The sequence below is a fragment of the Pan paniscus genome, chromosome 6, assembly GCF_029289425.2.
Source record: "Pan paniscus chromosome 6, NHGRI_mPanPan1-v2.0_pri, whole genome shotgun sequence".
NCBI classification, from domain to species: domain Eukaryota; kingdom Metazoa; phylum Chordata; class Mammalia; order Primates; family Hominidae; genus Pan; species Pan paniscus.
This window is the reverse complement of record NC_073255.2, coordinates 172,595,375-172,620,336: the sequence shown is the minus strand read 5'-3', so window position 1 is coordinate 172,620,336 and position 24,962 is coordinate 172,595,375. Positions and strand designations below refer to the sequence as shown.

General features: G+C 42.7%; 1 long non-coding RNA gene across 3 annotated transcripts in view; it reads right to left on the bottom strand.

Annotated features, from left to right (window-relative positions):
* LOC134730824 (uncharacterized) overlaps positions 1–24,962 on the bottom strand; it is a 145,634-nt gene that overhangs the window by 85,367 nt on the left and 35,305 nt on the right. Inside the window, exon 3 of one of the 3 annotated variants that reach the window (XR_010112803.1) lies at positions 22,501–22,961. The exons of the other annotated variants lie outside the window; for them this stretch is intronic. This is a non-coding gene — a long non-coding RNA (uncharacterized LOC134730824). Of the gene's footprint in view, positions 1–22,500; positions 22,962–24,962 lie in introns of those variants that run through there. 3 annotated transcript variants of the gene reach the window in all.

Below are 24,962 nucleotides of genomic sequence, written 5' to 3'. Positions count from 1 at the left end.
AGTGTGATGTTACTTGCGGCTGAATGCCTTCCTAACAGATGCGAGGATAGAGAGCAAAAGCACAAAGGTGGGAAAACACAGGACACTTTCAAGGAAAAGCAAATGCACTCCAAGTTTTTGGAGCATAAGAAGCCAAGAGGGAACATAGAAAACAAGGCTGGAAACGTAGGCTGGGGCCTTGCATAGCATGGTAAGATTTGGCAGTGGGGGAGCTGACAAGGTTTTTTGTGTAGGAGAATGATGTGAGAAGAACTGCAGTTCTAGAAGATTAAACTGGGTGGTTTGGCTTGGAAGGTAGGGGTGCTGGAAGCTGGGAGAGCCTTTGGTTAGCATGCTATCTCAAGCATTCATGGAGAATGTGGGGAGAGGCTGGCCATGGGTGGTGGAAGTGGGAAAGGAGGAGATGAAGGTGCAGAGTGATTTCCCTTTGAACTTTTCCTCAATCACAGAGAAGTTCAGCTCTCGAAGCAGAGCTTGAAAGGGGCCTTTTTATGGATTAGCTATATTCCACACCAAAAAGTGCTCTTACAACTCACTATTTCTCTTAATATACAAAAATGCTCTGAACTTGGCCAGTTACTGTATCCCAGCATGTGCAAAGTGACTTGTCAGGGCCATACTCTCACTAATGCATCCGTTTACCACGTGGAAATGATCTGCGGTGTGACAAGGAAGCTGGCAGTCAGGCACATCTGTGCATGTGGCCCTCAGGACATATTTGCTAAAGGGCAGGGCGTGGTGACTCAAGCCTGTAATCCCAGCACTTTGGGAGGCTGAGGCAGGTAGATCACTTGAGGTCAGGAGTTTGAGACCAGCCTGGCCACCATGGTGAAACCCCGTCTCTACTAAGAATACAAAAATTGGCTGGGTGTGGTGGCACACACCTGTAATCCCAGCTACTCAGGAGGCAGAGGAAGGAGAATTGCTTGAGCTCAGGAGGCAGAGGTTGCAGTGAGCCGAGATCACACCATTGCACTCCAGCCTGTGCAACAGAGCAACACTCCATCTCAAAAAAAAAAAATGTATATTTTAAAATGGCAATTTTATAAGTTTTACCTCAATTTTTTTAAAGTGCTGGGAGCAAGAAAGAGGGCAAAGAAAATAAAGGGGACCCTCTACAAAGGCATCTGAGGAAGTAGCATAGTGTGGCGAAAGACCAAGACTGAGAACACTCTGACTTTGTCACAACCACACGTGACTTCAGGCAACTTACCTCCCCAGCACAGCCTTGTTTTCTCATCTATGAACCTGAAAGGGCTTAGAGCAGCCAGCTCTGAATAGACCCTATATAGATATTAGTTATTGCTGTGAATTTATTATTAAGTTTATGAATAGATATGTTCTTCTCTAATGACCTTCCCAGATGCATCCTGGCTTTTAAATCACTGGCTCAATCATCACCAACTTCCAAGACAAAATGAAGTGTCAGAGAGGCCCGAAGAGCCTGCTGTTCTAATAAATATTCTCTGTTGAGTGCAGGGAGGGAAAAGGTTCAGCAGAGCCAGCCTTTAGTGAGTCGAGGGGGTGGATGCCATACATGCTTCTGACCAAGGGTGTTAGAAAAATATGGTTTTTACTTCACCACCCTGCAAAGCTAATAAATAACCTACTATGTTTGATTCAATATGACAATGGATATAAATATGTGTTGTAAATTCTAAGGCTGTCTATCCCAAGGTAAAAGATGATTTGTAGCCATCCCAGCATTGAAGAGGCAGGAACTGGCTGAGCACGCTGGCTCTGATGAAAACAGCTCCATCCCTGCTGGGAGCACCCGAGGTGAGGGCGGGTGACAGGAGGAAGTTGCAAGACTACTTTCTCTCTTTCTTCAGTTCAGCCCAGAAGGGCTGCAGGCAGCAGTGGCCTCGCAGGACACAGCTCCAGCCACATCTACCAGGCTGTGATCTCCAGGACACAATAGGGCTGTGATGTGACACTGCTCCACCATCCAAAGACCAAAGTACAACGCTCCTCTCCTGCTTCTCTAGGCCATGCTGCAGGGAAGGGATCCAGCTCCCCTGAGGGCAGGGCCAAGCAACACTCACTAGCAGCCCTGCGGTGTTGAGCTGGATGGGAGGCTCCCCTGGGACAATGAGGGTGCCATCTTTTCTTGCCTGCCAATGGTTTGCTGGCCCTGGGACTTCTGTGCACAAGGAAGGGAAATGCACAGATTCATCTAGGTGCGTTTACCTCAACCCCGTGCGTTCTGATACTGCCTACATAGACTTTGCCTTGACCACAAAACACTCATACTAAAAAGAAAAAAAAAAAAAAAACAACCCAGACACTATCATCTGAGGTCCACTCTGCCTGCTTGATCTGCCACCTTCTATAATGGCAAAAATGTGTATGTCTATTGCACTCTCAAACACTTATTAGTATCTACCGTGTTCACCAGCACTTCTCAGCACAGTGGGAGGTTCATAATAACCAAAAGGCATGTTCTCTGCCCTTAAGGACTTCATTTGTTCATTCATCTACTCACTTTGTTTCTGAGCCATCTATTATGTGCTAGCAGCATGAAGTCAACAGAGGAAGGAAAAGTGTTCATACCTAAACCAGAGAATAATCTCAAACAGATATAGTATGTGGGTAAATCATGACAATTGCTGACACAGATGTAAGTTTAGCAACTTGAGCTCATCCTTTTACATGAATTCAGATACATGAGAATTCAAAGGAACTCAGGTCACCACTGAGTCAGGTGGGCCCTACCTGGTGACTGGCTGCATCAGAATCTCTTGGGGACTTTCCTAAAAATACAGGTTCCTGGGTCTGGGAAATCTGTATTTCTGAAGCTCCCTGGAAATTGCTGACTTGCAGCCAGGTTTAAATACATCCAGTCCAAGTTCTTATTTAAGAGGTGAGGAAGCCACCGTCCGGGGAAGTGAAGTGACTTCCCAAAGGTCACTCAGCACCCTAGAGACTGTGTTGGGACCAGTCTAGATCAGTGGTTTCTAATCCTGGCAGGACATCTGAGTCATTCGCTGGGCCCCAACCCAGACCCACTGATTTAGGATTTCTAATAGAAGAGGCCTGAGCAACGTGGATTTATAAGTACTTCATGAGCTCTTAAAATTCTGATATGTGGCCATCATTGAAGGCTCCTGACCAAGTCTTCTGGTTCTTTTCATACTCGCACGTGAGGCACCAGATCCTGGCTGAGAATCGGGAGTCATGCATCTGCTGTTTGAGAGGGCCGCCACCAGCAGAGCTTCCCGTCAGTTTTGGTGATTTCACAACCGTGGCTCTCCCTCTCTTGAGAAATAAGGTGTCTGCAAAATCAGAAGGCTTCATCATTGCATATTTTGGGGTCTAGTACATTGCCTCTGTTACACGTTGCAACAAGAACACGGTACCCAGAAAGTTAACACAGTTAGGAAAGGGCAAGATATAACCGCTATGTTCCACTTCACCAGCCTACAATGCAAAAGACACTTTCTTATAACGCCTCTAACCCCCCAGCTGCCCAAGTTAGTAAGAAGTCAAGGCCTACTTCCAGAACTCCCTTCCAAAAAATATTTCAAGAAACCTCAGGGTTGCATATGCAGACCAAAGGGCAGCTCAGGCTGCTCTCACCACATGGCAGCCAGGGACACAAGCTTTCCTGCTAAAAGCACATCAGACTTCAAAGGACCATTTGTGTAAAGTTAACAGGCCATCTCTGGAGTCACTGCCACGGATGGGATTGTAATTCAACAATGTGAAGCTTTCACAACACTTGTGGATGATAAATGTCCCTTGGGGCAATCTTCCTGAGACTAAGCCAATGTCACCTACTCTAAAAACCTGTTGAGGGAGAGACCCCCCTTTCTGGATGGCCACTGCAAGTATCTTAAAATTCTCAGCAGCTGTGATCTCCAGGGCACCGTATCTGCTCTCACTCCCTCAAATTCGCTCTTTGATGTTGAGCCGGCTTGAACAGGCCTTGAACTTGTGTGGCCATCTAACACTTGCGATGCTTCAGCAGCAACACTTCTATCACATACAGAATTTAAGATTCTGAACACACTCCTAATTGTCACACGAACCCACCTTAACCCCAGACTTCTGACAATGGTGTCATCCTCTTGTCACAGCTGCAAATTTCTTTGGTTTCATTAGCCACTTTTCCTTGTCTCCTTGTTACTTGGCAAGCATTTCATGTGTCACTTGATCTACTCTTTGTCCTTCTAATCATCCTTACTGTCTAGTGATAATAGTGAGAATTCACTAAATGTACGCAAACACACAATAAACTAATAAGCAGTATGGCTGCTATGAAAGGACCCTGTATGACATCCACTAATGCCACTTGTGCAGGGTGGGAAGAGAAGGAGCACTTTGACTCTAGCATGGGGCTCTGTGGGTTGGAAGTCTGGAGGTAGAGAGCTTCTGTGCACTACTCAGTCTGCCCAAAAGCCCTGTTCTCCATCCTTGATGCCTCTGCTCCTAAATGATGCTACTTCCAATCCAGGAGCCCAGGAGCCCCAAATAGATCCATTAATCCTGGGAGTCACAGGTAGGGTAGCGGAGGCTCCATCCCATAGATACAAAGGCAGCCCAAGGTGCAGTGCCACCAAGGACTACACAAAGGCCCCTCATCCCCCAGTGGGGTCCACAGCCATGGTATATCCTGTGAAAGGGGGAAAGATACTGTGCTTCAAGTGTTACAGTTCTTAATAACCCACTCTTCCCATGCATATCCACAGGAAGACAGACAGACAGACAGACAGACACACACACACACACAGAGCCATTTTATACCCAAAGTCACATTCATGGCTCTAGGATAGTCAGGTCAAGGATAGTTCCAGAATCAGCCAAACACCGTGGCCCTCTCTAAACCCTGGGCCAGACTCCCATCCTATGGTGACTTCTCCCTCAGAGCCTCCTGTGCTCCTCTCCTGCCCTCTGGCATCTGCTGGGCCAATTCCATTTATAACATATGTTGTAACAACATTCCACTTTATCCAGAAAGTTTTAAGGTCTCAATGCAGTCCCTCCCTAGAGACACCTGTGTTCCTTATGCAAATGCGCCCCAACTCTCTCCATCACAGCCAACTTCCTTGACATGTGTATTACCAATGAGCCATTCTATGAACTTGCCCAGAACAAGACAAGAGAAAGTAGTTAGGGACATAAAAATTGGAAAGGAAGAAGTCATCACTATTTAAAAATTCTATGATGATACACCAGAAAACTCAAGAAAACTGACAGGAAACCTATAGTAAACAATAAGAATATTTAATAACATAACAGGCTACAGAATTAATAAACAAAGTAATTACCAGTCAGAAGATATAATAAGGGGGAAAGCCTCCATTTATAATAGGAACCAGAAAGAAAGAAGATAAAATAAACTTAACCCAAAAATTCCACAGCTATAGGAAACAAACTTGAAAACAGTTCTGAAGGAAAAAATAAAATAAGACTTGAACAAATAGATGAACTGTGTTGTGATATATCAATACTCTCTAAAGAAATTCACAAATTAAACATTATACCAATATAACTACCAATAGACTTTTCATTTTCTGGAGCTAGACAAGATGATTCTAAAGTCCTCCAAGAGGAATCAAGTAGGAAAATTCTGAAAAGCAAGAGCAAAGAGTGGTATTAATGTACACTGTTGGCTGGGTGCAGTGGTTCATGCCTGTAGTCCCAAAACTTTGGGAGACCAAAGTGGGAGGATCGCTTGAAGCCAGGGGTTCAAGACAAGCCTGGGCAACATAGCAAGACTTAAGCTCTATCAAAAATTAAATAAAACTAGCTGGACATGGTGGTGTGTGCCTACACTCCCAGCTACTTGGGAGACTGATGTGGGAGGATCACTTGAGCCCAGAAGTTCAAGGCTGCAGTAAGCTATGATTATGCCACTGCCCTCCAGCCGAGGCAACAGAGTAAGAGCTTGTCTCTTAAAAAAAAAAAATATGCTGTTAAGCCTCAAATTGTTAAATTATGTGGCACTAGACTATAAATCATCAGACAGACTAATGTAACAACATAGAAAACACAGAAATATTCTCAATTACATAAAGATTTGATATGTGATAAGTTTGGGAACTCGGTGGGAGAAACATGAACTTTTCAATGAATGGTGCTATTACAACTGGATACACTTTCTGGAAAATGTTTTTAAACCATACCTTATGCCATACACCAGGATAATTTTCAAACGGAACGAGAATTTAAATGTAATGACCAAGAAAGCAACCTACCAGAAAACATGGGAGAATTCTTTTATAAGCTCAGAATGGGTAAGACCCTCCCTGAATGATTCAAAATCCAGATGTCGTGAAATAAAAGATTTAAAAATTGTACACCATAAAAATTAAAACATCTGCATGGATAAAAATAAAACAGTCAAATGACATATTACAGGCAAAGAGAAGTGACAAATTGAAAAATATTTGCAACTCACATCCCATTATACGAAAAATTCTTACAAATTGACAAGAAAAAGGCCAAAGATGCAAATAAAACTGGACAAAGGAGAGCCCACCAAAAGGAAATACAAATGTTCTACCTCTGTCATAATAAAAGATGCAAATTAAAGCCAATGAGATGCCAATTTCCCACTTAACAAGTTGGCAAGAATACAAAAGTTTAGTAAGGCAGAAGCCTGTAACTTATGGCTAGTGGGAGTGTAAACTGATACAAACTGTTTGGAAGCAATTTGGCAAAATTTATTAAATCAAAAAGGCATGTTCCTTTTGGCCCAAGAATTCCACTTCCAGGAATTTATCCTACCGTTATTTTTTTAACATGTGCAAAGTGACCTACCTACAATGTTATCCAGAAGTATTGTACACAAGAGCGAAAGACTGTAATCAGCTTAGGTGTACATCAAGAAGACACCGATTTTAAAAACTGTGGTACAGCCACAAAATAGAATGCTATGCAGCTCTAAAAAGGAATGAACAAACTTATCAAGAACTAATGTAGAAATGTCTTCAAGATACGATGTCAAGAGAAAAAAGTAAGGTACAAGAGAGTGTGTAGAGAAGACTGCTAGTTGTTTTTTAAAAGTTGGAAGAGGAAAGAATATAGATTCATATTTGTTTGTACCCACTTTAAAAATACCTCTTGATTGGGAGGCCGAGGTGGGTGGATCATGAGGTCAGGAGTTCAAGACCAGCCTGGCCAACATGGTGAAATGCCATCTCTACAAAAGATACAAAGAATTAGCTGGGCGTGGTGGCACCTGCCTATAATCCCAGCTACTCAGGAGGCTGGGGCAGGAGAATCACTTGGACCTGGGAGGCGGAGGGTGCAGTGAGCCGAGATCGCGCCACTGCACTCCAACCTGGGTGACAGGGTGAGACTCTGTCTCAAAAAAATAAATAAATAAAATAAATACCTCTTGAAGTATACCCCCCAAGACACTACATAATACTGTGTTTCTGCTATAGGAATAGAAACTGGAAAAACTGGAAACAGGTTTATGAAGCAGCCATTTTACTATATCCATGTATAGTTTTCACTTTTGAATTGTGCAAGTATTACCTATTTTTAAAAGCAAATGGTAATTTTTTAAAAGAATATGGTAAAAAAAAAAAAAAGAGAGAGAGAGAGAGATTAAATGATGTTTCCCTTGCTTAACACAAGCTGTTAAAGCCACTCTTAGAAAACATCATAACATGAATTAGGCTGCTCTAAGCACGTCATGTAGGGGCCACTGTCTGGCATTCTACCCTCCCAACCCATGAGGCCCCTACTCCCAGGAGAGAAACAAGGAACTGTCAGCTCACAGTCCCTGCTTTGCAGCCACACACCACCCAGCCCTGAACTGGGAAAAAAAAAAAAAAAAAAGCAAAATTAGCCAGGCCCAAGAAAGTCTTTCTTTGGGAAACTAAAGCTAGTTTCCCAAACTGCATAGTAAACTTTGAATAAGTTTGTGCAAACTCAATATTATGAAGATACAACTATATAATTTGCAACTATATTTTAAGATTTTTAAAAAGTCCTTTTGGAAAAAGAACACAAATGACAAATGCACCTGACATCTCTCACTGGGTTCTCCATAATTTGTACTTTTAAATGTGATGCTGGTGTACTACAGTCTCTTAGAAGCAACATTTTAACTTCGTGGGTGCTCCACTACTTGTGAGCTTACTATTGGACATGGTATGGTTAGTTCTTATGTCTGAGATACCGCAAACATAGGCAAATGTAGGAATGAATATCTATGACAACCGTGGCTATTTAAGCCATTGAAGCAACAAAACATCTTGACCTGGGCTGTCACTCTCTGGGTTAAAATGAAGAAGTTGAGGCATCTGTCTAGTCCTTCGCAGATGCCTACTGTTGATCTACCCTACTCTATAGATCTGTGTGCCACTTCTTCCTTCTCCTACTCCTACTCCTTCTTTCTTCTTCTTTTCTTTCTCTTACTCCTCTTCCTCCATCCTCTCTTCTTCTTCCTCCTCCTCTTCTTTTTCTCCTCCTCCTCCTTCCTTCTAGCTAAGCTACTGCTGTGGTTTTTTCTATATTCCCAGCCAGGTTTCCTAAGGTACCAGAGACAAAGGAGAGAGCAAAGGAGGGGCTGGGAAGGCTGGAGTCTTCTTCCACCTTCCTCCCCACTCCATAGCACTATTTTGCCTTCCTCACCTGCCTAAGCCCTATTCATTCTTAAGATTCAAGAAAGTTGTCACCTCCTTCAAGAAGCCTTCTCTGACTCCTCTCTACAGCATTGAGTGCCTGTCATTATGTTCCTTCATAATTTCCTGTGCCTGTTATCAAAGCATTAATCACCCTGTACTATCATTGTCTTCTGCGTGTCCACTTTCTCCTAAACTGTAAGGTCTTGAAGGCTAGGGGTGCACTTCATTCATTTGAATCCTTAAAGACTAGAATGTATCACCTGGCACAAAGTAGGTGCTCAGCAAACATTCAACACATAAAGGATGAGGTGGGAGAGAGGAAACCTGACCAACCAATGCTTAGGAGGCAACAGAGTGCAAGCGTTTCCTTCTGCCATCAGCCAATGCAGGAGGCTAATTAGGGAAGCCTAGGAAGTGCTTGGACTGTCCATGAGATGTGAGTTCTGCTAGCAAATCTTTAAGTGGATCATCTTAACCATCCGGTCCATGGACAGTTAGGCATGACCAGGAGGAGAACAATCGCACGCCCTGTTTTCCCATAAAGCACCTGAGACATAGAACCTGTGCCCACAGGGGCTGAAGGAGCTCGGAGGCAAGCGAGTGCAATGTGACTCTTGGGGGGCCCGTCTGGAAAGCTGAGTCTCAAAGAAAGGAAGTTCAAGAGCTGGTTTGTTAGAGAAGTAGTGGGAAGAGGGGACAGGACTAACGGCAAGGTGGCTAGGACCAGCCCATTACAGGGGTAGAAATGAGCCTCTCTCTTCCCCTACCACCTTTCTTCTCCTTCCCCGCTACCACTATCCTGAGACTACGAGGCTGTAAGCCAGAGGCGAAAGATTGTGCAATAAAGCCCAAATTATGATAATGGTAGTGAGAATACAGCAGGAGAAGGAGGAAGACCAAGCAGATCTGAGTCAGGGAGGGAGGAATTGCGTGAGCAGAGGTGGAGAATTCAGATCCTCTCCGGACTAGAACAGAAAGTACAGACCATGAGTAACCGCAAAACAATAGGGTTGAATGGGTAGAGAGCCATCGAGGGGAGAACAGAGGTGGCAATGGGGAGGTATTTTGTGTTCTTAAGTAAGGACATAACAAAAGCAGCGTTTTGATAAGAACAACTTGACAGAGAGATGCAGGGTGGTTAGAGCGAAGCCTCTTAGGAGGCTGATAGACTGATCAAGGATTCTCCACGAAAGCTGTTACAGTGGTGGGGGTTAGAATAAGAGTTAAAGCAAATGTTTCATTTTTAAGGAAGAAATCATTACTGCCTGGAGGACAGATTAGATATAAGGTGTGATGTGTAAGGAAGAGTTATCATAGAGGATTCCAAAGTTTCTGTGACTTGACTGAAAAACCAGAAGTTCCCTTAGTGGGAACTGGGTAATAGAGGAAGAAAGCTGGGATTTGGGATGGGAAGATAATTAAGGAGCTTAATTAATGAGATTAGTGAGACTGTAGGGAGAAGCACATTGAGGCGAAGGCAGAATCTTCTACAGGAAACACCCTCATGTGGTTCTTTACTTGGAGGAAGGAACCTCGCATGACTGTCTTTAACGTCAACCATACCGGACTCCCTGACAACATGAGTACAGCATGCTGTCATATTTTAACTCAATGATGACTTTTATATTATGTGATTTTTTTTTTTTTGAGATGGAGTCTCGCTCTGTTGCCCAGGCTGGAGGGCAGTGGCGCGGTCTTGGCTCACTGCAACCTCTACCTCCCAGGTTCAAGCAATTCTCCTGCCTCAGCCTCCCAAGTAGCTGGGATTATAGGCATGTGTCACCATGCTCAGCTAATTTTTATATTTTTAATAGAGACAGGGTTTCACCATGTTGGCCAGGCTGGTCTCGATCTCCTGACCTCAGGTGATCCGCCCACCTCAGCCACCCAAAGTGCTAGGATTACAGGCGTGAGCCACTGTGCCCAGCCTATATTATGTGATTTTTAAGACCATTGCATATAAACTCAGAAAAAGTTTGAAAGTTTGCTGCTACTTTAATGCTCACTATTTTTGGACTCACAGCATCACCGGGCATTATTAACATCCCTGACTCACAAGCTCCAAATGAGCCTCTCTCAGGCAGTTCCCTACTCACCAATTTGCAAGCAGGTCCGTGTTTGCATTTTGGCCCTCCCATAATTATGTGTGTATTTGTTTGTACATCTCACATCATACCACTGTTAGGACCTTGACCTTTGATTGAATACGGTTTCAATCAGGTGCCCAAACTTCATAGAAATTACATCTTTTCTTAGTCAATTTTTCATGGAAGACCAGTGCTTTCAAATTGCCTTACTCGGAAGGAAAAAGCAGCTCAGGCTAGAAATATTCTTCCAGAAATACACTCCCTGTCCCAAACCAAGTCAACATGGAGAAGGAGTCCCTGGAAAGCCCAGGGCCCAGGAGGGGTGTAGTAGTGGTAGGGGCTATTTTTAGGCTGTGATGTGGGCTCCTGACAGCCACTGGCATCAGAGGGTGAAGGAGTGCCGGCCCACTGGACTGTCTTCCTCAGCCCACACTCCAGGAGCTGCTGGCTGGTCATAGGTTATTTTCTACAAGGAAAAACACACTGTCCAGATGAATGGTGGGTCTGTCTAGGACTTGCTAAAAAAGGTCTTGGTATATTTCAAATGAAATCCTGGCTCAGGTACTAAAGAGCTTCACTGGCAGGTCTGCCTGGTCTCTTCACCCTCACAATCCCCCACTCCTCCTTCCTGTCCCCTAGTGCCTTCCCTCATCATCCTCGCTCCTACCCTTCAATATTCCATCAGAACAGAGGATGGGAAAGGAGGGAAGTGGGGGATGGTGAGGGGGAAGAGACCAGGCAGACCTGCCAGGGAAGACAGCCTTGGCAAGAAAGGAAGGGGGACAGCCACCAGAGCTCCATGTGACTCCACTCAATGGGGAGCAGAAGCAGCTGCAGCCCACATGACACGTGATCCCTGCCAATCTTCCCGTGGCTACGGAACGGACGGGACCAGGTTTCCTAACATTCGCTCTGATTGTACCCAAATGTTCCCTGGTACACCTCTCACATCACGTCCTAGATTTTGAAATTTAAAAATCGTATCATGTCAGTATAATGTAGATGCAAGATAAAAGAACCCTGGGGCCCAGGCGTGGAGGCTCATGCCTGTAATCCCAGCAATTTGGGAGGCCAAGGCGGGTGGATCACCTGAGATCAGGAGTTCAAGACTGGCCTGGCCAACATGGTGAAACCCCATATCTACTAAAAATATAAAAAATTAGCCAGGTGTGGTGGCGGGTGCCTGTAATCCCAGCAACTTGGGCAGCTGAGGTGGGAGAATCACTTGAACCCCAGAGGCAGAGGTTGCAGTGAGCCGAGATGGCTCCACTGCCCTCCAGCCTGAGTGACAGAGCGACACTGACTCAAAAAAAAAAAAGAAAGAAAGAAAAAGAAAAAAACAACCCTGGAATCAGGGTGATTGGTTTACACAAGACTAAATTCATGTGAAGCCACCAAATTTGCAAGTTAGGGGTCCATACATTTTTTCTGCCTAAAATATGGCCCGGCTCAATCCTGGAGCCCAGCATTGGACTGAGAATGAAGATAGAGACTATGAGCCGGCCCCGTCTGTTGGGATGGGAGAGTTCAGACAGCCAGGCTGGTCTTTGTGGAGTTATTTTTGGTAACTCCCCAGGTGAAACAAGGAACATGGGTGGACCTGAGCCTCCCTGAGGATGCCTGAGGTCCTGATCCGGGTCCAATCATCTCCGAAAAAGGCAGCTAAGGGTCCTCTTGCCCAAAGTGCATCCAGCAGCCTACCTTATATAATGTGTCTCTTAGGAGGCTTCCCCCAAGTATCTTAGCATCTATTTATGTATCCCTGAATAAAACCCTATTTGGTTTTGCACATTTGCAAACTTTATATAAACAGAGTCACTGGGTTTACATTAGTTTGCAAATTGCTTCTTCTACTCAACATTGTTGCTGAGATTTTTTTTTCCAGGTTAATGCATGAACTGTAATTCATTTATTTTTCACTGTATGTAGCACAATGTATGTGTTCATTTTCTCCTGGGTGGACATTTGTGTTGTTCCCAGTTTTTCTGTTATTAGCAACAATTCTGCTATGAAAATTCTCGTGCATCTCTCCTGGTGCTCATTTGGAGAGTTTCTCTGGGGTATAATAGTGAAATGTCTGGGTCATGCGGTTATTTTGCAGCTTTCACTTTTCTAGATAATGCCCATTTTTTCCCAAAAGTAATTTTACAAATTTACACTTCCACTAGTAGTACTTTGCTCCTCACCTTTGGTATTGTCTGAATTATTGATTTTTGCCAGTTAGGTGGTATAAAATAGCATCTCTGCTTTGTTTTAATTTGCATTCTCCCAATTAATAATAAAGTTGAACATTTCTTCATATGCCTTTATTCATTTGTGTTTCCTCTTCTATAATGTTCCTATTCATAACTGTCTTCTCTATTTGCATATCATGTGCTCTTTTTCTTAACAATTTTTATATTCTGGGTAATGATCTTTTTTGTTCATCTGTGATACAAATAGCTTCTCCCTCTTTGGAGCTTTAAATTTTCACTCTTTTTATAGGGTCTTGTGGTAGTTCTTAATTAAAGTAGCAACATTTATCAGTCTTTTCCTGGATGGCTTGTATGCTTGTGTCATGTTTAAGAAATCCTTCCTTACCTTGAGGTCTTAAAGATGGTCTGTTTTTTCCAAAAGGCTTAAAGTGTATTTTGCCTTTGACTTTTGAGTCCTTAATCAGTCTAGAATTAATTTTTGTGCTTGGAGTGCTATAGGACTGCAGTTTCATTTCTTTCCCATGTGGATAATTATCACATAGTCTAGCACTTCCCCACTTTTCTTAATGCTTTTTTTGTCATCTATCCAGTTTCCAAATATGCTTAGGTCTGTACCTCCCTCTCTATTTTGTTCCAATGGTCTTTTTGTCTGTCCTCGCACTAATACCCTACTGTCGTAAATACTATTGCTTTATAATGAGACTTAATAACTTGTAGGCAAATCCCTGCATTGTGTCCTTTTTTCTTCTAGACTGTGTTGGCTATTCTTGGACCTTTGCTCTTCCACGTAAATGTTAGAATCAGCTTGCCAACTACCATGAAACCCATGTTGGTATTTTTATTGGAAATACTTTAAATCTAGAGTTCAAAGTTGGAAAAATGGACACAATTTCCAAGACTGTGAACTCTCCATTTATTTATGTCCTCTTTACAGACTTTCAATAAAGTTGGACAAGTTTACCGGTGTAGATTTTACACACTTTTATTAGATTGATTCCTAGGTACCTTACATTTTTATTGCTGTTGTAAATGATAGGTTTGTCTAATTACATTTTCCAAATGTTACTGGTGTATAAAAATGCAATTGACTTGTTTATATTGGGCTTATAGTTGACAAACTTGCCAAACTCTCATTAACTCTAACAAATTATCTATATTTCTATGCAAAAATCATATCATCTATGAATAACAAGTTTTGTGTCTTCTTTTCTAATCCTTGTACCTTGTAAACTTTTTTTTTTTTTTGCTTTATTATAGACTAAGAAGGGTGAAAGCAGAAGCCCTTGACTTTCTTTTTTAAATTTTTAACTTCTTTCTAATCTTATTTTTTTATTGAGGTAAAATGTGCATGTGAAATTTATCATCTTTATCATTTTTAAGTGTACAGTTCAGTGGTAATAAATTTATATTCTCAGCTGAGCAAGGTGGCTCATGCCTGTAATCCCAGCACTTTGAGAGTCTGAGGCAGGTGGATCACTTGAGGTCAGGAGTTCCAGACCAGCCTGACCAACATGGTGAAACCCTGTCTCTACTAAAAATATAAAAATTAGATGGCTGTGGTGGCACGTGCCTGTAATCCCAGCTACTCGGGAGGCTGAGGCAGAAGAATCTCATGAACTCGGGAGGTGGAGGTTGCAGTGAGCCAAGATTGCACCACTACACTCCAGCCTGGGGCAACAGAGCAAGACTCCATCTATAAATAAATAAATAAATAAATAAATATTCTTTCCCCCCCCCCCCCATTTTATCTCCCTGCCCTCCTCTTCCCAGCCTCTGGTAACCACCAATCTATACTCTATCTTCATGAGATCCACTTTTTTAGCTCCTGCATATGAGTGAGAACATGCAATATTTGTCTTTCTGTGCTTGATTTATTTCACTTAATATAATGTCCTCCAGTTCCATCCATGTTGATGCAAATGAGAGGATTTCATGCTTGGTTATGGCTGAATAATATTCCATTGTGTGTGTATATATATATATGTATCTCCACATTTTCTTTATCCACTCATCCATTAATGGGCACTTAGGTTGATTCCATATCTTGGCTATTATGAATAGTGCTGCTATAAACATGGGAGTGCCGATATCTCTTCAATATATTGATTTCCTTTCTTTTGGATATATACCCAGTAGTGGATTTGATGGTTGTTCTAATTTTGGCTTTTTGAGAAACCTCTATTCAGTTTTCCATAGTGGCTGTACTAATTTACATATTTACCAACAGTGTTCCTCTTTCTCCACATCCTCACCAGTATCTGTTATTCCATCTTTTTTCTAAAAGCCATTTTAACTGGGGTGAGATGATATCTCTTCATGGTTTTTATTTCATTTCTCCAATGATTAGTGATGTTGAGCATTTTTTCACATACCTGTTTGGCCATTGGTATGTCTTCTTTAGAGAAATGTCTGTTCAGATCTTTTGCCCATTTTAAAATCCGATTATTTGGGTTTTTTTTTTTTTTTTGGCAATTGGTTTGTTTGAGCTCCTCATATGTTCTTGTTATGAACCCCTTGTCAGATGGACAGTTTGCAAATATTTCCCCATGTTCTCTGGGTTGTCTCTTTACTTTGTTGATTGTTTACTTTTCTGTGCAGAAGCATTGTAGCTTGATGTAGTCCTAAGTGTCTCTTTTTATTTTGGTTGCCTGTGCTTTTGATGTCTTACACACACAAAAATCTTTCCCCAGATCAATGTCCTGGAGCCTTTCTCCAATGTATTCTTCTAGTGGTTCCATGGTTCAGGTCTTAAAGTCTTAAATCCATTTTGATTTTTGGGTATGGTAAGAGACAGGGGTCTAGTGTCATTCTTCTGCATATAGTCATGCAGTTTCCCAGCCACATTTATTGAAAAGACTGTCCTTTCACCACTGCATGTTCTTGGTGCCTTTGTCAAAAATGAGTTGGCTGTAAATGCATGGATTTATATTTGGATTCTCTTTTCTGTTCCATTAGCCTATGTGTCTGTTTTTATGCCAGTGCCACACTGTTTTGATTACTAGAGCTTTGTAGTATATTTTGAAGTCAGGTAGCGTGATACCTCCAGCTTTGCTCTTTTTGCTCAGGATTGTTTTGGCTATTTGGGGTCTTTTGTAGGAACTCTTGTCTTATTCCTGTTTTTTCTATTTCATCATTAAGTATAGTGTTTGTTATAAGTTATTGTATGTATATAGATGTCCTTTACCACGTTCAGTTTTTTTAATTCCTGGTTTTCTAAAAGTCCTTTTCATAAATTGATATTTTATTGAACAGTTTTCTGCTTTTTTTGAGAGAATGCCATGTGGATTTTTTCATTTGACTTGTAAATATGGTCAAGTATATCAGATTTCAAGTGGTGAATCAGTCTTCCATTTCTAGGATAAGCCTCTTTCCAGTGTAGTCATGATTGGTTGTCTTTTATATGTAAATATTATTTGTTCAGTTTGCTAATATTTTGTTTAGGATGTTCACATCTAGGTTCTTGAGTACGATCAGCCTATAATTTTCCTTTCTCATATTGTACCTATTTGCTTTTGGTATGGAAATCTTTTTTACTAGCTTCATCAACACAGTTGGGAAGCATTTCCTCTACTCTATTCTCTGCATGGGCTTGTGTAATATATTAGTAACCTGTTTCTTCAAGTCTGATAAAACCTTCTTCTAAAACTATTTAGGCTGGCAATTTCTTAATGGAAAGATTAGTTATACTAGTCATGTATTTAATGATGATGGAACTATTCAAATTCTCTTTTAATCTTAAAACAGCTTTAATAAATAAATCAGCTTTAATATTTTCCTGTTAATTTGTCTATTTCTCCTGTTTCTGCTTTATTGGCATAAATTTGTTTACAGTAGTCTTTTATGATTGTTATAATCTCTGCTGCATCTGCTACCTGTTCCTTTTTTTATTCCTAATATTGACTTTCTGTCTTCTCTCTTTAGATCTTTATCAATATTGACAGAAGTTTATTAATGTTATTACTCATATCAAAGAACTAATTCTTTGTATTAATCATTTTTATTTTATATTTTAGTCTATATTTGTTTACTATGTCATTAGTTTCTCCTCAAGTCTTTATTGTTTTCCTTATTCTATTTTCTTTGGGTTATTTTAATGTTCTCTTACTAACATCTTAGATGATCAGTTCCTTGAGTTTTAGCCATTCTTATTTTATAATATAAGCATTTAAGGCTATAAATTTCCCCCCAAATGCCATTCTAGTTGCATCTCACAAACTTAGATATGTAGTATTTTATTATTTTACAAATAAAAGTATTTTATTTTACACAAAACAACATATAGTCCACAATTTATTTTAAAATGAGCTTTCAATCCTAGCACTTTGAGTGGCCAAAGAAGGTGGATCTCTTGAACCCATGTGTTCAAGACCAGCCTGAGCAACATGGCGAAACCCTGACTCTACAAAAAATACAAAAATTAGCCGGGCATGGTGGTATGCACTGTTAGTCCCAGTTACTCAGGAGGCTGAGGTGGGACGATTACATGAGCCCAGGGAGGTCAAGGCTGCAGTGAACTGTGATCATGTCACTGCACTCTAGCCTGGGCAACAGAGTGAGAGACCCCATCTCAAAAAAAAAAAAAAAAAAAAAAAAGAGCTTTCGAGTAACTATCAACTATTTCAAGAAACAGAATATTGCCTGTACCCTAGAAAATCCCTGAGTGTTCCTTCTCACTCACTATACCCTCCCACCCTCCACAAAGCTAACCATTATCCTGAATTTAATGATTATCTTTTCCTTTTTTTTAATAGGTTTTTGATTTTTCTTTTTCGTTTTTCACTTTCTGTTTTTGAGATGGAGTCTCCTTCTGTCACCCACGCTGGAGTGCAGTGGCGCCATCTCAGCTCACTGCAACCTCTGCCTCCCGGGTTCCAGCCATTCTCCTGCCTCAGCCTCCCGAGTAGCTGGGATTACAGGCACATGCCACCACGCCTGGCCAATTTTTGTATTTTTAGTAGAGATGGGGTTTCTCCATGTTGGCCAGGCTGGTCTCGAACTCCAGACCGCAAGTGATCTGCCTGCCTCGGCCTCCCAAAGTGCTGGGATTATAGGCGTGAGTCACTGTGCCCCGCCTGGAATAAGATTGTTAAATTAGATACAAAACTGGCTCATGTGCTGTGTGCTGCTAGAAACTAAAACCATAATGTCTGGTTATCTTTCCTACCAGAAAGAAATTATTTGCATCTCTACTGCAAAGGTCGACAAGTTAGCATGTAATTTCACAGAGTCAGGGCCTTTAATAAGTGATCGAAAGTGAGTCAAATAAAGGTACATTCCCCTGGATACTTAAAGAACCCTGAGGGGGACTGGGGGCGGTAACTCATGCCTGTAATCCCAGTACTTTAGGAGGCCAAGGCAGACGGATCACTTGAGGTCAGGAGTTCGAGACTAGCCTGCCCAACATGAAGAAACCCCATCTCTACTAAAAATACAAAAAATTAGCTGGGTGTGATGGTGGGCGCCTGTAATCCCAGCTACTCGGGAGGCTGAGGCAGGAGAATCACTTGAACCCAGGAGGTGGAGGCTACAGTAAGCCGAGATCACGCCACTGCACTCCAGCCTGGGCAACAGCAGTCTCAAAAAAATAAAAAATAAATAAAATAAAAAAGAGCCCTGAAGGGATTAAACACCACTCCAACATGACATTGAAAGAAACAAGGCCCTCCTCTTGCCTTATGTCCAAATCTGAGATAATTTTTCTTAACAGCCAAATCCCTGTCTGCTAAAATGAACCACAGCAGGAATGGTACCACATGACTCTGGCCTGGCCACAGCCTATGTCACAACTTTCCTAACCCAGTCTTCTCAGCTTATCCACCAACTATTGGGTGTTGGAACATCCTCAAGTCTCCCCATCAAACTAGGCAGCAAAGTCTACCATTTTGTGGCCACCATGTTTGTCGCTGCTCATGCCAAGGAAGTGAAAGCTGATCTACAGAGAAAAAGCAGCAGGGATCAAATATGGAAAAAGAAGCAGAGTCCAGATGACCAAGCGAGAGAGAGTCAGAGAGAGAAAAGTGAGGATGAAATAACCTCTTGAATAGGTTTTTGAAGGTTTTGCACTCACTTCGTGGTTCCAGGCCTTCACGTAGCTCTGGCTGTAGTTCTTGGCCTTGGGTTTTGTGTGATACTCCAGGACTCTTCCAATAAATTCCCTTTTATGCTTAAAGGAAGTTAAATGAATTTTGAAAACAAACAAGTCTGGGTACAGTGGCTCATGCCTGTAATCCCAGCACTTTGGGAGGCCAAGGAGGGCAGATCACTTGAGGCCAGGAGTTCGAGACCAGCCTGGCCAACATGGCAAAACCCTGTCTCTATTAAAAATCAAAAAAATTAGCCGGGCGTGGTAGCATGCACCTGTAATCCCAGCTACTTGGGAGGCTGAAGCACAAGAATCACTTGTACCCGGAAGGCAGAGGTTGCAGTGAGCCGAGATTGTGCCACTGCACTCCAGCCTTGGGGATAGAGTGAGACTCTGCCTCAAAAACAAACAAGAATAAGCCACAATTTGAAAGCCCAGAGACGTCAAGACAGAGAACAACGAGAGTTATCTTTCTGATTAACACAGCTCCACAAGTCCAGGTGCAAGACCCCCTTGATATGTCAGAAAACATCAGTTCTTATGAGGTTCCTGTTAACCAAGGGTAAGGCTACTCTGCTATGCAGGAAGTGCCACACAGTAGACAGTTAATTAGGACTTGCTTTGAGCCAAGAACGCCACTGGGCTGAGATCATGAATTTATTTACACAACACACGTGGTAGATCCAGGAACATAGTCACATCTCTTTCCTGCTCCTTATTATGCATTCATACAGGTTACTGCTGGTGTCTAACAGCCTGTGGTGTGTCCTCCATTGTTTCTATGGGTATAAAGCAAGCCAATTACATCTCCACAGCTTTTTAGCTTCATTTATCAGGTCAATTCAGAGGGGCGCAATTATGAAATTAAAACACCCACATTTTAGGTGGATATTTTTCACTTTTATATTGAATATTTTTTTAAACGTTCAAGCTTTCAACACTAAACACTAGGATAGCTCTAGAAAGACCCAAGGAAAAGGAAAAGGGACCCACAGGGAGGCAGTGGTAAATAAATGGGAGGTGGCTGCAGATGGGAGGGTCCTTGCGAGGAAGAGGAGGTGGGGCAGAGAAAAAATAAATTGAACCTGATAATACTAGAACAAACAAGGGAAAGACAGATTTTACCAATTGTTTACCCTGTATAAATCTTTTTTAAATTATCTTGGTGCATGTGACAGCAAATAAGAAACAAGAAAGGGGCTTTTACGAAAAAGCTTTTTAGAATGTGTGAAAAAACAAAAGTTCTAGTTTTCCATCTCAGCTCTTTTGTGCAATCACATCAAATAGAAGCTCAGCAGGCCCGAGGGCCACTGCTGCTTCTAATTAAGGCCCCAAGGTAAGGCAGCACATTAGGGGGTATCATCCCAGCAAAACATAAATTCTACCTCTGTCTCTAGCAGCAGAAGGCCGATTTGGGCTCAGTATGCCGTGTTTGTTCTCAGCTTGCATTAGAAGTGGCAGGCCGCACCTGCCTTCCAGACACCCTACAAGCAAGTTTATTCTGACACTGATTCTCTTGTTCAAACAACTCAAAGCATGGCTAACAGATGGTAAACAGAGGAGGAGGGAGGAGCCAGGCATTCTTCCACTTTGTGTGTACTTTTGTGTGTGCGTGGATGAGGGGTGTTGTACCTAAAAGTTACTCTTTCCTTTTCAAAAATGAGACTTCATCCATCACACAGGTGTCAACTCTGAAATTTTGGGGGCTGGTAGGGGGCCTTATTGCTGTCATATGTCTCAAAGAGAGTGGTTTTCCAACTGGAGTGATCATTAGACTCACCTGGTGGGCTTGTGAGACATTCAGATTACCAGCCACACCCTAGAGTTTCTGATTCAAGAGGTTCGAGAATCAGCATTTCTGACAATTTCCCAGGTGATGCTGGTGCTGCTGGTTCAGGGACCACACTTTGAGTATCATGGTTCTCAGACAATAAAGAGATAGAGAAAAAGCAAAGAAACATTAGCTAGGCCTCCAACCTAGACTTTTTGATTTTTTGAGAGACAGCTGGTAGACAAAAAAGAGACAGCTGTGTTTGGACGGGGGCAGATATGCAAAAGGACAAGCCAATGGCAGGCGGAGGATGGCGCTAAAAATGATTAGCACATGTGCAATGATTTGTTATGAGGAGTGGGATTCACATTTGCTGCAGGAGGGGCTGTGGGCCTCCTTCAGTCCAGCCGAGCTTCCTAAACTATCAAGACTCTAGGTGGGGTCCTAGCTCTTCATTTCCTCCCTGGCCTATTCTAGAAGCTCTGCGTGCCTGACACCCCTGCTCCTCCCTGTCCCCTGCTATCTCCCCGAGTAGAAAAAACCCAGCTGGTGGAGAAGGAGCTTCCTCAGCTTGGTTCCTAGGGAAGAAGAGCTGGGATTCAGCACATTCTAGGTTCTGTTGTTTTAGGCCTGAGCTACAGGACACTGTCTCCAGCCCCGTTCCCAGCCTAGCATCCCTCACACCCGGTTAATTCTACCTGAGGATTAGGGCACATTGTTAATTACATACAGGGGTTGGGAGTATCTGTTCTTAAGATCTTTGAGGGGATCTGTCAGACAGAGGGAAACATGAATACAGTATTCAGTTTTCATGTGGTTTGTCCTTCCTTGCTGACGCAACTTCTCAACCTGGTCCCCAGTGAGATAGTACAGGCTGAACTAATGAAATAGCTGAGGCTCCTGGTCCCACCATACGAGTATGAGTCACCAGCAGGACCAACTACTTAATGTTCAGGGCCCAGTACAAAATGAAAAGCCAGGGCTCCTTGTTCAAAATGTATTAAGAATTTTGAGACGGCAACAGCAGAACACTAAATTGAGCACAGGGTTCTTTTGTGTATGGGGCCCTGTGTGACTTCACTGGTCACAGGCTTATGGAACCGGGCCTGTCATGGGATTGTCTATGAGTGTATAGACTAAGAATCTCCTTGTTTAGGCTGGGATGCTGCCCCCAGTGGGGTAGAGGGACCCTCTCTGTAGTAGGCTCTCTAGAAGGAATGGAAAGAGGAGTGAAGCCAGACAAACAGAAAATGCAGTCCTAGACCTCAGAGAGCTCTCTGTGGCCCTGGGAGGCAGACAGACACTGTCACTAAAAAATAGATTTTTGGAACAACTTCACATGGACAAGATGACATGGTTGACCATCCATACATCTTACTCTGCTTAGGGCACATTTCCAGTGGGGTTATCCAGGAAAGGTAAACACAAGAGACGCTTCACGGTCAAGGGCAGGGGAGGTAAAGCTGAAGTAAGGAAGCTCCAGCACCTTCTATGTGATTGCTGCATTTTGTGCTCAGTTTCTGGAGGCCTCTGACAATATTCAGAATTCTTATGTGCAAATCAGGGAGTTGAAATAACTGACCTCTAGGTCTCTCTCAGCTCTGTTAAGATGTGCCCAGCCTTCTCTACAACAAAGTTCCAGGCATCTGTAACATAGCAGACTATTCTAAACATTGGTAGCTTAAAACCAATGTTAAGGATAAATATATATGAATATAATAAAACCACCATTTTATTATATCTCACCATTTTGTGAATTAGGAATTCACACAGGGCTCAGCCATTCAATTTTTCTGCTCCATATGGTATCAGCAAAGGTCATTTGATAGTGGATGGGCTAGGCTGCTTCCAGGATGAGGGCCCAGGATGGCCTCACTCATGTCTTGCACCTTGATGCCTTGATGGGGATGGCTGGGAGGCTGAGATCAGCTGGCACCAATATGTAACCTTTGAAGCATGTGAACTCCAAGTAGTAAACTTCTTGCATGGTAATTCAGGGTTCTCAGCAAGGATTCCAAGGAACCCAGAGAAGAGTTTCAACCCCAGCCATGAAAATTTCAGAATGTCACTCCCACTGCATTTTACTGGTCAAGAAAAAAGCCAGCCCAGATTCAAGCAAAGAAAAATTGGACTCCACCTGTCATTGTGAGGAGTTGCAAAGGATTTATTTGTGGCCATTATTGGATCCATTATGAATGTGGCTCATACAAGAAAGAAGAGAAGGAGCTCAAATCAGCATACCTGTGGTCAAAGAAAAAGCCTAGACTCAATATTAAAATATTAGGAGATAAATGTACATTTGATGTCTTAAGTTAAAATATTTAAAATATAGGGGTCCTATTTTTGTACTGATTCCTCAACCTTTTTCCCCTTTATTTTGACCTATCACTTGACTCAACTGTATGGAATAAGAATCTCTAAGTTTTTTTGAAAAAATTCAAGAACTTAGATCCATGACAATACCTTATTTGTCCTTAAGGATGCAAAGCGCAGAGTGTGTTTACTAATTCAATAGAAACAAACAAACAAAACTAGGTGCCCACTTTTGTTCGCGCCAGAGCTTCCCGCAACAACCCCTGTGGTTTGTCCTGTGAAGCTCCAATTCTTGGTGCTAACTTGCCTTTGTTGTGGGCCATTTTCACCTCTTTCTTCCACTGTCACCTTAGCTGCCTGCCATTTTCCAGGGCACACTTTGGTCACATGTTTCTCCAACACAGAGGCTCCCTTCCTCTGCCTGCTTCTAGCTTAAGCTGGGAGATGCTTCTTACACCGTACTTTCAAGGAAAACCAATGTTTTCCTTACGCAGATGTCGAAATGCTGGCCATCTGCTAACCCCTCTCATGAAGTCATCCTTGCTCAGGCCCCTGAGAGTTTCCCTAAAGATGCATCCCCAGGTGCCATCATCCCCTCATCTCCTACAGACCTTGCCAATGCCCATCAGAACCTGCACCTCAGTGGTCCTGGCATCCTTTGTTGCCATAGTAACCATCTCTGGGCTTCCACACACCCTTTCTCATGCCCAGAGTCCCTTCTCCAATAGTCTCTGGCAAAACAGAGCCTATATTTTTCAACCATTCTTCCTCATTAAGCCTTTTCCAGCTCACGTCACCCATAGCTGGCCTTTGCTCACTGAATCCTGGCACTCCTTGGCCCGCTCTCCACGCCGTCTCTCTCCTGCAGCCCCTGCATCACCTTAGAACTCTCCTACCTTCTATGCCTGTGTGTCTTGCCACTCCCCACTGTAGTGCAGAGCTTTTGAGAGCACAGATCGTGGTTAATGCATGTGTGTGTGTGTGTCTCATACAGCATAGAAAACAGGACTGGGCTTCACAGGCTGTGCTCTAAAGAGGCGTACTGAAATGAAATGTCTAAAAAAGGTACATAACTGGTGCCAGGTGCTGAATTCAGCCCTTTATAGAACATGAACTCTTCATTTTCACCTCATACCACTATGGCCTCCTCTCAGGTCCCAGTTTAACAAAATCCCACAATACGAAAGAATTTGGATGTCCCACGTAGTTAATTATAATTAGATTTTTTTAACTTTTATTTTTAGATTCAGGGGGTACATGAGCAGGTTTGTTACCTGGGTTATAATGCGATTTGGAATCTGGTACAAACACAGCTCAGAATGCCAAATAAAGGCATGAATATCATGAGGTAGCATCAGTGGCACAACTTGTTGGCAGGAGAGCTTGAGCTTACGTGGCTCAGACTCCAGGCAGAGAGAATATTCTCGCCTAGAGAAGCCTCAGCCCTAGGAACCAGGCATTTGTGAGTGAGGGGTGAGAAAGAGGTTTCCTGCTCTCGAGGAGAGGAATCATGTAGGAGTTGTGAGGAATGAAGCTGTGGAAGGGAGGGGTGGATCCCAAATCCCACACCCTCAAAAAAGTCAGACTTTAATTCTTATATATTTTACAAAAATTGGAACCAGTGAGGAAAAGAACAAGCCACAGAAATTCATTCTTGGCTCCTGTCAGACAATTGAGCCCCAAACCATGATCTTAAAATCTGTTTGCTATTGAACAGGCAATTGGAAGACCAAAAGGCGCTGACATGTCTGGGGGCTCCTGGCTCAGCTGCCAGCTGGAGGGTTGGAACGGTTGCCAGCAGCCTGCTCTGGTACACTCTGTCCCACTCTGTCCCTGCCCAAGTCCACTGCAGTAATTAGCTCTGCTCATTAGTTTCAAGTAAATAATCTCCTTGTCACAGCTGGGATCCTTTATCAGAGCAGTGGACAT